The sequence below is a fragment of the Trachurus japonicus genome, chromosome 20 (genome assembly GCF_045865225.1).
Source record: "Trachurus japonicus isolate A0001 chromosome 20, Traja_1.0".
NCBI lineage: Eukaryota > Metazoa > Chordata > Actinopteri > Carangiformes > Carangidae > Trachurus > Trachurus japonicus.
The window spans coordinates 1,400,527-1,413,701 of NC_140926.1; the positions used below are offsets into that span (position 1 = coordinate 1,400,527).

Below are 13,175 nucleotides of genomic sequence, written 5' to 3' on the forward strand. Positions count from 1 at the left end.
ATTTTTATAGGTAATGAGTCTTATTTTAAGTGGAAAGAGATTAGTTTTGACTAGAAATGAGACATTTTGACAAGAAATAAGACAAATATTCTTGGAAAGATTTTGAGTTTTTGCAGTGTAAAGACTTCTTGGTCGACTGTCGATCTATCTATCTATCTATCTATCTATCTACCTATCTATCTATCTAGTATCTATCTATCTATCTATCTATCTATCTATCTATCTATCTATCTATCTATCTATCTATCTATCTATCTATCTATCTATCTATCTATCTATCTACCTACCTACCTACCTACCTATCTATCTATCTATCTATCTATCTATCTATCTATCTATCTATCTATCTATCTATCTATCTATCTATCTATCTATCTATCTATCTATCTATCTATCTATCTATCTATCTATCTAAAACCTGGAACAGAAGCAGCTCTGATCCGTTCCTCCATCACCATGACAGCTCTCAGCTTTATAAAGCAGGATGATCTGTTATCACACACAAGCCCCCACCCTCACCTCCTCCTCCCCCCTTCCTCCTTCTCCTCCTCCTCCTCCTCCTCTCCTCCCTCGCTCCCATCACAAAAATCAATATTTATAATTTTACAAGATCAGGACAAATCCGCTGCAATGCCCGCGTTATTAAAACAATAAAAACATCACAGAGACAGGTATTTGCTGGGAGCCCCGACTGGATTAAAGGTCCTGTTTCTCCCTTATCTCTCCCTCCTTTTCTCCTCCCCCTCTCCCCTCCTCCTCCCCCCTCATCCCTCCTTCTCCCCCCACTCTAATTCCCACTTTCTTCCTCCAGACATATAATAAGCCTCGCTGTAAAAGAGGTTATATAGGCCCCTTCTTCTTAATATCACCGGCTGTGGTTTTAAGTAATGACATAAATAAAAAGGACTGTGATGTATGACGGGGGTTTGCACAGGGAAGGGGGGGCAAATGGGGGGGCAGATAGGCTCATGTCACCCCCCCTCCACCTCCATCCCTCCTGGGAAGGAGCAGGGAATCATGGGAGGAGGAAGCAGCAGAGCCGACTGACTGAGAGCATCTATCTATCTATCTGTCTCTACTGAGCCTTTTGGTTATTCATTGTTTTATTTGATTTTTATTCATGTCGCACATGTTGTTTAATGTATTTTTCATTTCTTATGCTTCATATATTATGTAATGTGTCAAATTAAAATAACATCACAGGTTGATATTCACTAGTGTGTAAAAGGAGTCAAATAACAGAATATGAAACATTAACTTCTGTATCAATGTATGAAAACTCTGTTGTAAGTTGTTTGTTTATAATTTATTAAGTGTTAATCACAACATTAATAACTGTTGTAATTATTAATCTGTATCAATCAATAGCCATAAAAATATTTTTTTAATATAATCACTAATGTTCAATAATAATAATTTGACCTCCGCTGATTATTTATAGTTTTATGGCTCTTTAATGGTTTGTTTGGTAACACTTTATTAGACGCCTACCTCTATTACACATTCTAATAATACTTATAATGAGTAATAATGCAGTTATAGCACTCATAAATGACCATAATGCTTTATAACAATAATCATAACACACTATAAAGCATTTTATCATGACTTATAAGGTCAGGTATTATAATACGTTATAATTGTTAGTAACTCACTGATAATGCCCACATTGATAATGCATTATAAATATAGTTATAATGTGTTATAATTGGCTTATAAATTTGTATAACTATCATTATAAACACTCATAAACATAACACACTATAGAGCATTATAACTCTATTATAATACTTGACCTTATAAGCCTTTATAAAATGCTCTGTGATGTGTTATGCTTATTGTTACAAAGCTTTATGATCATTTATGAGTGTTTATAATGATAGTTATTCATGTTAATAAGCCAATTATAACACATATAACTATACTTATAATGCATTATCTATGAGGGCATTGTGTTATGCTTGTTATAAAGCATTATGATCATTTGAGTGTTTATAACTATAGTTATACAGTGATATAACTGCATTATAACTCATTACAAGTATGGTTATAATGCATTATGAGATAGGCGTCAAGTAAAGTGTTACAGAACAAACCATTAAAGAGCCATGAAACTATAAATAATCAGCGGAGGTTAAATTATTAGTGATACTATAAAAAAAAGACTTTTCTGGATATTGGCAACATCAAGATTACTAATGTTGTGATTAACACTTAATTATAAACAAACAACTTACAACAGGGTTTTCATACATTGATACAGACAGTTATTATTTTTGTGATTAACACTTAATTTATGATGATTATTATGATCATTTATGAGTGTTTATAACTACATTATACAGTATTGTATGTACATATGAGGTTGTTTTGACTCTGGACTTGAGCGTAGGTTTGTCCCACAGTGTGAAACGGACCCTGAACGCACCGTGACCCTGCAGCTGGACCCTCTCTGAGCTCTGTCGGTTCAGAAACGCCACATTACAGCGCCTCTACCCCCCCTACATCCCCCCATCCCCCCCCCACCACCCTGAACCTCGTTATCTCCTGGCAGAGAGACCTGGCCTAACAGCACCCTAACGACTTCCCCTTAACGACACGTCTCCATGGAGATAACTGGACATCACCCGGAGACCGCGGCTGACGGCGGCCGCCAGGACAATTTAGGGCCATTTCATGTCCACACAATCGCACACTCTCTCACTTCGCACAAACTCTCATGCGGTCGGCAAAAGTGTGCACATTCTTGGAAGCTCACACACACACACACACACATTTTAACACACACACACACACACACACACACACACACACACACAGACACACACACAGGATGTCTCGGAGGTAATGACCGGACATTTTGCAGTGCAGACAGACACAATTGGGACTATTTGTGCTCCTCCAGTTAATCTGTCAGCCGATATCCCAGAGTAATCTGCAGAGATGATGAGCACACTGTCTTCCTGTCAGAGTAATGGAGAGGTGACGCTCACACACACACTCACACACACTCACACACTCGCACACACACACACTCACACACACAGACACACACACACACACTCACACACCGCTCACCGCTGTCAAACGGGGACAAACCGGGTCGTCTCACCTGGAGTTCGGCTCCTGAGGGAACACATGCAGAGTCAAACTACTGACCTGGAGCCAGTGAGTCACATCTCTCTCCTCTGGGATTACTAACTCATGTTTAAAGGGACAGTTCAACATTTTCACCATAACCCCTATAGTCATATAGCAGTAGGTTCATCACCTTTAATTATCAGTGCATGTTGTTTTGAGATGGGCGGGGTAGAGACGTGGGCTGCTCAGTGAACACAATGTCCCTCATCAAACTCATCAAATACACAATCCAACAACTCCACAACGCTCTGGTGGACAAGTTGTGAGCTGCACATTCACCACGCTATGAGATAATAACACAACGTTACCACACAGAGTTGTTTTAGAGGGAAATGTAGCCGGAACTACATTCTAGACACGGCTGCTTCAAGGGCGGAGGGATTTCAGAAGAGAAAGTAGTTCTGAGCATTTTCTTCATGTGTCGATAATGTTACATGAATGTGCGGGTCATAAGTTGTCTACCAGAGTGTTTTGGAGTTGTTGGATTGTGCATTTAGTTTGATTTATGCAAAAGTACCGTGCAGTTTGTGTCTCTGACCCGCCGATCTAAGCGGGACACTTTGGCCTTTACAAAGAGTCCACTGGTGAGTCTGTTGCTCAGCCAGAAGAGGGGTAGTCCTGCCTCAAACATCTGTGCCCAACAAGAAAGTTCATATATAAATCAAGATGTTTGATGCTCTGTTGCCTTGTGTGATCGCAATTATCTGGAAAAAATCAGGCGTAATGCAAGAAATAATGCGTAGATTTACCATTTATGCATTTTACACAAGCGAAGACCAAGACATGTGATCATCATATGGAAGGAGAACGTTTGTCCACTGCAGGAAACAAGACAAAAAATACCGGTTCAGCAAAGGAAATGTCAGACCTGTGATGTGGTTTTGCCTCATTGCAGACACCGGGGAGGAACTGGCCATAGGGCAACGTGGGCAAATGCCACAACGGCCGCGTAACGATGCGGCTGCAAGAAGACGCTGCTGCTTGAAGATGCAGCTGTGGTGATGTGGCTCGGTCGGGGCCAGCTGTTCACGGCCGGACAACTCTATAAGACTGAACAGACAGTAATAAACAGGAGTAAGGGCAGCGTATAGCTCACCAGCTTGTCCTATGATCAAGAGCTCTAGTCCAGTCTGGATTCAAACCCTGCTAGTGTAGATCAATGCATTTTCTTGTCTCATCATCATTATGATCACTGCTATGTACGTTTATACATATAGTGTTTGTATAATGTGTGGCCAGTCCGTCACTGGCAGACAGAAACTGTTTTCATGTCAGGCCAGTGGTGTTTTTTTGTAAATAATGTTAATAATATATGTTGTATCATAGTTAAAGCCCTTATTCCTTTCCCTCTAATCCACAAGACCTCACAGAACAGTTATATAGTGTCTAAAAAGACGTTTATAATAATTTTCTATGTGTTTCCATCAAATATGTGTGACAGCTTATCTTCCCATGCACCAATGGCCTTATTTGCTGTTGGAGGTCTAACAGAGACTTTTGCATATTCAGTTAAAAGTTCTTTGTAGTAGCCTAGCTTTAAAATAATCTTGATAAAAGTCATCGTTTCTCTGCCAACAATCGTACCAAGAAAATCTATTGTGAAAATCGTGATTGGTGACATCCCAGGAAGTGAACGTTGCTCGGCGGAGAGAGGCCGACCGCTCTCTTCACACGAATGAAATGAGGTGAAGGAGTCTGGATAGGACTAAATGTGACAGACATGATCCACATTGTTCACCTCCCAGTCCTCCACTGGAGGTATGAGGCATGCACACACACACACACACACACACGGTGCAGCGTCAGTTCACAGCAGCCTGTGCTTTTTGTGCTCGAATGAGACACATCCAACGGCTGCTAATTTACAAGGAAGCGGCACACCCAGCTCTTTGTCCTGCTTCCATTAGCAGAGCATGAGAAGGTGGCAGCGGCAGCGGAGAGCGAGCCGCTCCGGGCTGATCTGAAAACCACAGCTCTTTCATGTCTCCAGTCTGACAGAGTAGCACTCTCGCTGGCCGCGCTAGTAAATGGAAGATATCACAGGCATTATGTTGCTGATGCTCATTAACAGCAGACAGCCAAGAGAAAAAAAAAAGAAAAAAGAAAAAGAAAAAATCAATTGCCTCTGTGATACGCAGTCAGTCGCCAGCTTTATCTTCAGAAAGAGCAGAAAAACAAACTCTGGACCAGATGATTTAAATGTGCCTTGTGTTATTTGCTTCTGTCAAGCTTCAGCTAATGTAATAATAATATAAAAAAGAAAAACATGTCTGCTCACATTAGAGGAAACAGCACAAGTCGGAAATATTTGTTAGCAGTGGAATGGCTGATATAACGAGCCACACAGTCTTTACTGCCACCACTGGGACTGAAGACATGAATATATTGTTATTATCAATAGTAATTAATATGAATCAACTATGGAAACAAAGAACAAATGTGTATACATATGTTTAGATAAAGAACAACCCTGTCCATCACACCTGGTATTGTCTATATGTGAATCTCTATCATTTAAAGACACAGATGAACCCTGATGTTCAGTATTATTCATCATGACCTTCACTCTCTATTATCTCCTCTCTCACTGTGATGTGGCTGCAAGGATTCATTATAATAACAGACACACACACACACACACACACACACACACACACACACACACACACACACACACGTTCATCCAACGGTAAATACAGTCTTACACTATACATTCTACTGCTGCACAATGAATCACATGTCATAGTAATTCTCAATATGGACCGAGGTCAATATTCAAATCACACCACTTATGTATATTTTTGCTTGCCTATTTGTATATATATATATATATATATATATACACACAAACACGTTCATCCAACAGTCAATACAGTCTTACACTATAGTGCTGCACAATGAATCACATGACATGTCATAGTAATTCTCAATATTCAAATCACATCACCTATGGCGTATATTTTTTGAAATGTCTTCATTTGGATAAACCCCTTGAGATGTATCATCTCGTTTTCGAGGGTATTATATTTATATTATAGGTTTATATAGATATTTATATTTTTTATATGTATCCTATATTAATATGGATTTTTAGGCTATGTAGTTATTTTATAAGGGTGAATTTTGGATATTTTTGTGGAAAACCTCTAAAAACATGCGGATAAGGTACTTGGCTCGTTTTCTCCCCGGGATGACGACGGAGGTTGGCCCCGGCCGATCAGCTCTGTGGCACAGACTCTGCACTTCTCCCAAAACAAACATCAGAGCAAATTTCCTAACGGTGCGTTCACACCAAACGCGATGGACGCGATGAACGCCACAACTTTCCATTAAAAGTCAATGTAAATGGCGCGATGACACGCGATGGCGCGTCGGGCGGCGCGTTTCGGGCGATACGAGCGACGCGATGAAGCGATGACGCGGCCATCGCGGCCATCGCATCATCGCTTGAAGTTGAAAAATTTGAACTTTTCAAGCGACATCGCGTGACGCTGTGCCGCGACATCCAATCAGTGTTGATATTCAACCACGTCACCGACACAGCTGCAGACACACATTTCAAAACATGGTGGAGAAGATCACTGTGGCTGTAGTCTCGCTCACCAGACCCTCCTCCAGAGAACCTGTGGCTGTGTAAAAAAAAAAAAAAACAACCCAGGGGCTGTGTGTGTTTTCCTCAGATCAATAATATACATCCATGGCCGTTTCCCGGAGCTTTATGACACGACGTCGTACTTTTACCGCGGTCGTAATAAAAAAAGATAATGCCTGCAGAGGGTCAGAGGACCTACAGCTTCCTCCTTGTGAATATTTCATATGTATTTATATTTATTATTATTTCTCAGCCATGGTTGAGGAGAGAAAGAAAATAGCGGGAGGTGGGTTGCATCATAGCGCGATGAAGCGATGGTGAAAAATGTGACAAATATGTCAAGCGGCGCGATGCTCGCGTTACGGGCGATGGCATCGCTTCCATCGCGTTTGGTGTGAACGCAGGGTAACAAGCGTTATAAACTGACCAAGAAGCAAGAAGATTTTGCCTTTTGTTGGAGAACTGACATTGATGTAGGGTAAACACAGTAAATTCAGCAACAGTTGTAAATGTACCTTTTTACAGTGTATTTTTTTTTATATTTTACGGTTCAAAAGCAAGCTCAGTGCAGCCTCGTTTGGAACTATTGGGAGCTACATGAACCACGTGACCGCGCTGGCGGCGACATCAAAAGCTCGTGGACTAGGCTACCTGTAACCATGGCAGTAACAAGCAGACATCACAGAAAGGACAACATGGCGGAGTTTATGCAGTTTGACAACAAGGACTGGTTTCATTGTGATGGCCGCCCCTATCAGTTTGAGACCAAGTTTACCGAAGACAAGCTGAAGGAAATGGAGGAGAAAAGTGAAAGAGGGACAGCTGCTGGTGGAGTAAAGGTGATTTAAAACAGCTTTTAGCTGCTTTACTGCTATCGCTGTTGGTTGCTGCGAAATAGCGATGCTAATTTCTGTTAGCCTGTCTATGGGGTTTTACATTATACGTTAGCATTAAGCTAGCGGACTTTATGCTAAACTTTTGTGCTGGCTGTGTGTGTTTTGAACGTTGTTTCAAACTCTGTGGGTTTGATCGAACATCTTTGATGCTTAAATATTGCTTTAGGCTACTCCGCTTTTTGTTTTATGTCATTTTTACTGTAGGCTAAGAATGACAAATTAAAAAAAAGAAGATTTTGCCTTTTGTTGGAGAACTAACATTGATGTAGTATAGGCTACAGTAATTCAGCAACAGTTGTAAATGTACCTTTGTACGGTTTATTTTTTATATTTTACCGTTCAAACGCAAGCTGTCTGTCCCATAGAAGAACATGACAGTGCCAGCCGTGTTTGGAACTACTGGGAGCTACAGGAACTACGTGACCGCGCTGGCGACAACATCAAAAGCTGTCGTAGGTATCTCTATGGCTCTGGCAAAGACTAATTACTGTAATTTGATTTTTACAGAGTTTGTCCAGTCATTCCTACATCTGAGTTTGACCCTGCTTTTAAAATACGGCCTGAAGTCTGACCACACCGGTGAAACCTATCTGCCTCCTGCCTGTTCACCTTCATCCCTGAGAAGAGCACCTGAAGGCGGTGCCGTCCACCGGACCAACCGGAGTTCAGACCGACCAGAGATCGCGGTGCGCGCCGAGGAAATGTTCTGATTGACTTGAATGGGAGTGAATTTCTCTGGCGGTCCGTCTGGGTCCGGTTCACCAGGTCCAGCAGTCCAGTCTTGGTGAGTAACAGCATATTCATCATCATGCTGCGTTTGTGGCGCTGGTCTCTGCATTCAACATGTTTTTATTTGATTTTATTCAAACGGAACAATATTGTTATAGATTTAAAGCAGCGGGATAATTCACGTTTGTAATTAATTGAAATAGAAATCTGCTATTGTTTAGCTGGGTCTAGATGGTGAAGAGTGTCATAAGGTTGTTGTTGTTGGCGTAGTCATAAGGTTGTTGTCATAGAATGGATCTGTTCCCTAACAGTCGTGTGTGTGTCTCCGTTGTGGCCTTCAGTACTGAGCTCTTTGCTGCTCTGTCCTTGGTCTCTCATTTGCTCCGGTTTTGTCAGCTTATGATGTGGAATCTTAGCTTACATTCTTCACTTAGGGTTGTGTTATTGCTATAATGCATTGATCCCTGGTGAACACATCAGTAACAATAGAAAACACTGTGGTTTTTCTGGTGTGCAGCATCATCTCAAAAGTGGCCAAGTGCAGAGTCCAGATCTCAGCAGCTGCAGGTTGTTTTATGAAGATAAAGTTTGTCCAGACATGAAGGAACAACAAAGAGTCACATCTTCATTTTTAAACCTTAAAGGGACAACAAGGAGTTTTGGAAAAGTGAAGTGTTTTCTCACTACATTTATGAGCCTCCGCACCGTGAAATTCTTTGACCGGTGCAAGACAGATTCATGTTTTCATATATCAAGAATTAAAGTCAGAGGTTGGAAGACGATCACATACCGTCGTAGTTCCCACCATAAACGGAGATTCGGCGGCGTTATTCTCATGACTCGCCACGAAACCGAAAGTAAAGAAACGCTGGTCGGCTCGCCCAGCATTTCCACCACCACTAATAATAACAAAATAACCATAGAGACAAAACCATAGATTTATCTAAAATGGACCATTAACAAGTGGTAACGGAGATTCATCCACATTAATATCAGACTTTTTTACAACTAAATAGAAACTCCTTGTTGTCCCTTTAATCAGTGATTGTAAAGTATAAAAACGATGAGTCCAGGTGAAACCACAACAGTGTTTTGTTTGCATGTGGAGCAGCTGAGTGTAGACGTTCATATGGTCCAGCAACAGTGTTTGAATCTACAGAGAAGAAGCACTCAACACCAGCAGCTGTTCTCTGTATCAGTGTCTGGTCTTTAAACGCACCTCCACCAACAGATTCCTCAGGTCTCTGTCTGAGTAATTCTTTATTTGACCTCTGCTACCTTTCCTGCACGGCTCGGTCCCAGTGGCTCTGCTCCCTAAATATAATAATTACACCTACGTACTGTACAGGATGATGAATGTGGTGATCTGGTAGGAGAAACCCCGCAGCAACCGGCGCTCCTGTTAAATGGATCTGAGCCAAGCAGCGAGGCCCCTCCAACCAGGACGTTAGAGCTTTCTACTTCATTATTTCTCTGCAGAACACCATGAAAAATACAGGAGCAGTCGTACTTCACCTGAGCAGGAGGCAGCAGCAGCAGCAGCAGCAGCTCTGTCTGCTCTCACCGTGGCAACATGAACTCACTGTCACTTCAACATCACTCAACACACTTCCCAACAAATAAACAAACATGTAGATGATTCATGTTGTAAACAGTCGGCTTCAATATTCACCAGCTGTGAGGGAGTACGGATTATTTTTATACTATTTAGTATTTTAAGGTTATTTTTAATGCACTAGGCAACAAGACATCATATTATCTATTTCTTACAAATGCTGATATACAGATGGATCGTTGATAACAGTGCAATGACAATAAAGTATCTTGAATCTTGAATCAATATCGGATCAATAGTTCACACGGTCACAGTGGTTGTGTATTGCACTGATAATGATTCCTTTGTCAGATAATTTTTATTATGAATAACTGTGGAATATAAATGTAGCTGTAACTGCATCAGGAGTCATTAAAATAAACTGTAAAATTACTACACATCACCTTTGTTTACAGAATCCTGATATATACATATATTAACCACTGCTGTTGTATGTTATTACAACATACAGACACACCCCTCCTTATAGAAGGGACTATATATTATGGATTCATGTTGCCAGAGCAACAACACAAAGCATCTTCTCTTTCTCACATCTGAACCTTTAAATATAAAGTCACTAAACCAACAACGTGCACATAAACACTATAGAAATAAAACAGTAGTTTTTATAAAGATAGAGCGATAGAAGAAGAGAAGAGTGTAGGTTTGTAGCTAAGCTAATGAAGCTAAGCTGTGACACATTTTTAAATGATCTCCGTCAGTTTCCTGAGAGATAAACGTTCCCGTCAACAACCATTAAAATGCAGAGCACATGAATCTTTAAACAGCCTTTGTTGAGAAAACAGAGGAAAAAAAACACACTCAGTCTTATACATTTTCATACAACTCTGAAGACAGGGAGCCATAATTAGACCTAATTAGTACTCATTTGCATGTCTGTGATAAGGCTCAGCATGGCCACAGTGTGAGTTCAGTGTGAGTTCGGGCCTTTATCTGGAAACATGGAGCCTCATTTGTGCTTTGGCAGCCGCTCCGTTCACTGTATCCCAGATACTGTATCAGAGGATCGGCTTTAATTTGTTCACACTTGTGTGAGCGACTTGTATCCTTCATGGTGTGTGTGTGGGAAATACTAATCACATCCGTGTCTGGGTGGGAGGAACCACCACAAACTGTCCAAATTAAAATGATAATTAAGTTTTAGGAAACTTAAGATTTACTGGAAGACAAACAGGAAGACGGATTCATTTAAATCAGTCTGTGATATTGTTTAGTTCTGCTGTAACTGTGACTTCAGCTCTGTCAGGTGTTCAGCAGATTGAACTCTACGACCCACGCTGGCTTCTCTACACATTTTTATGCTGCTGACCTTTTTGAAAAAACATTATTTTTTAGCCTAAAGGATGAGGAAGTGATTAAAGAGTAAGTTAAACTGATTACAGTGTTTCCTCTAGGATATTTTTAAGTAGTGGCCCTCGCCCCCCCGACATGCAGCGTTGGTTACAACATAATTGCGTATGTTTACCAACAAAAACATGTGGTGTTAAAGTTATGGGCTATAATAACAACGTCAACGTTCTCTATTGATAAACAGAAGATCGAAAAAAGAGAGCAAGACGACGCGGCTGTAACCGTCTTTATATGATGACCCCGCCCCCACTGAGTACCTATGAAGAACAACGGGGATGTAGCTCAGTGGTAGAGCGCATGCTTCGCATGTATGAGGTCCCGGGTTCAATCCCCGGCATCTCCACTGTCTTTACCTACAACTTAATGAATGTGTGAACTCCTTTAGCCCCCGACAGTCTGACACACATCTGTTTGGTGTGTTCAGCTCCGTCGGAAACGATTCAACATGCACAGTCGAGGATTAGAGCCGTCGGATACTCTGATTGGCTGTGTGCTAGCTATGACTCAGCTCTGTGGACCAAACTACAGCAGAGTAAGTTAGATAGAAAAGAAGATCTGCGATGGCCGGGAATCGAACCCGGGTCAACTGCTTGGAAGGCAGCTATGCTCACCACTATACCACCATCGCCTTGACGAGGGGAGGTCAGCTGGGTATCAGGACCCTCTCATCCTGACTTAGTGATGAGCGCACTAGTGGCCACGACCATTTTCTCTTTGAAGGGGATGGAGAGCGCATGCTTCGCATGTATGAGGTCCTGGGTTCAATCCCCAGCATCTCCAGTGTTTAGACAAGGTGAGGCTCAGTCAAACCGGCTGTTTCGAATCACTGTACAATCAAGGTATTATACGTGTAGCAAGATGGTGGTGAGCATATCTGTGGTCAGCCTGGGTTCCATTCCTGCTGTTTAGCTCTTGCATTTCCTTTCAGCTCCATGTTCCTCTCTCTCATCAGTGCAGCTGGACTCACCAACAGGATTCATGTACAGTTGTTGTGGCCGAGCGGTTAAGGCGATGGACTAGAAATCCATTGGGGTTTCCCCGCGCAGGTTCGAATCCTGCCAACAACGTAGTTTAGCAGCTGCATGTGGATCCTGAATGTTTATGGGTTCAGGCTCTGACAGGCCCAGTTGGTTTTAAGACCAGTTAGTCCAAGTGATGTGGAAGTTGTCTCCATGTACTACTGATTGTTAGTCACCATGAACACTACACACACACACACAACAAATCTTATGCAAACCTTCAGTATCAGAACATGCATAATGTTTGACCTGATTATATGTGAGGCAGACGTTATGCTGAACTCTGTGACAGGAGATGAGTGCAACATTAACATGACAGTGACTGGAGTGGCTGCAATTCTGCAAATAAAATGCAAATTAGTTATCTATAAATGACCGTGGTTTCCATGGTTCTCTGTCCTTAAGGAGCTGTGAGGTTGTGGACTCATAAATATATAATTTACTTGTTACAGGTGATGTGTTTAAAGGTAAAAGATGGAGGCTGAGAGCTGCCCATTGTCTCTGCAACAACATGATGATGAACTGACAAACATGGTGAAGGCATGTGTTCACCATCCTGCTGCTCTTATTGTTCACCCCCCCCCCTCTCTCTGCCCTCATCCTCACCCCTCCCCCTCCTGATGACTGAACATCCAAAACAAATTGGATTTGTCCTGATCTCTCCAGCTGGCAAGATTGGGTGGCAGTCACTTTGATACAAGGACCTTTCCATGTAACAGCAGGGTGTGCATGAGAGAGAGACAGAGAGGCAGCCATGTTAAATAGATTAAAATGATAAATGCACATGTTTGGGAACATTTTATGGCCGTTTTGTGGGAAATGGACAGGAA

General features: G+C 41.7%; 3 non-coding genes across 3 annotated transcripts; 2 read left to right on the plus strand and 1 right to left on the minus strand.

Annotated features, from left to right (window-relative positions):
* The first annotated feature begins 11,597 nt into the window (after window positions 1-11,597).
* trnaa-cgc (transfer RNA alanine (anticodon CGC)) lies at window positions 11,598-11,669 on the plus strand. The gene has a single exon. It is a non-coding gene; the product is annotated as a tRNA-Ala (tRNA).
* Window positions 11,670-11,882: 213 nt separating this feature from the next.
* Window positions 11,883-11,954, minus strand: trnag-ucc (transfer RNA glycine (anticodon UCC)). The gene has a single exon. It is a non-coding gene; the product is annotated as a tRNA-Gly (tRNA).
* A 357-nt stretch (window positions 11,955-12,311) lies between these two features.
* trnas-aga (transfer RNA serine (anticodon AGA)) lies at window positions 12,312-12,393 on the plus strand. The gene has a single exon. It is a non-coding gene; the product is annotated as a tRNA-Ser (tRNA).
* The last annotated feature ends 782 nt before the right edge of the window (window positions 12,394-13,175 follow it).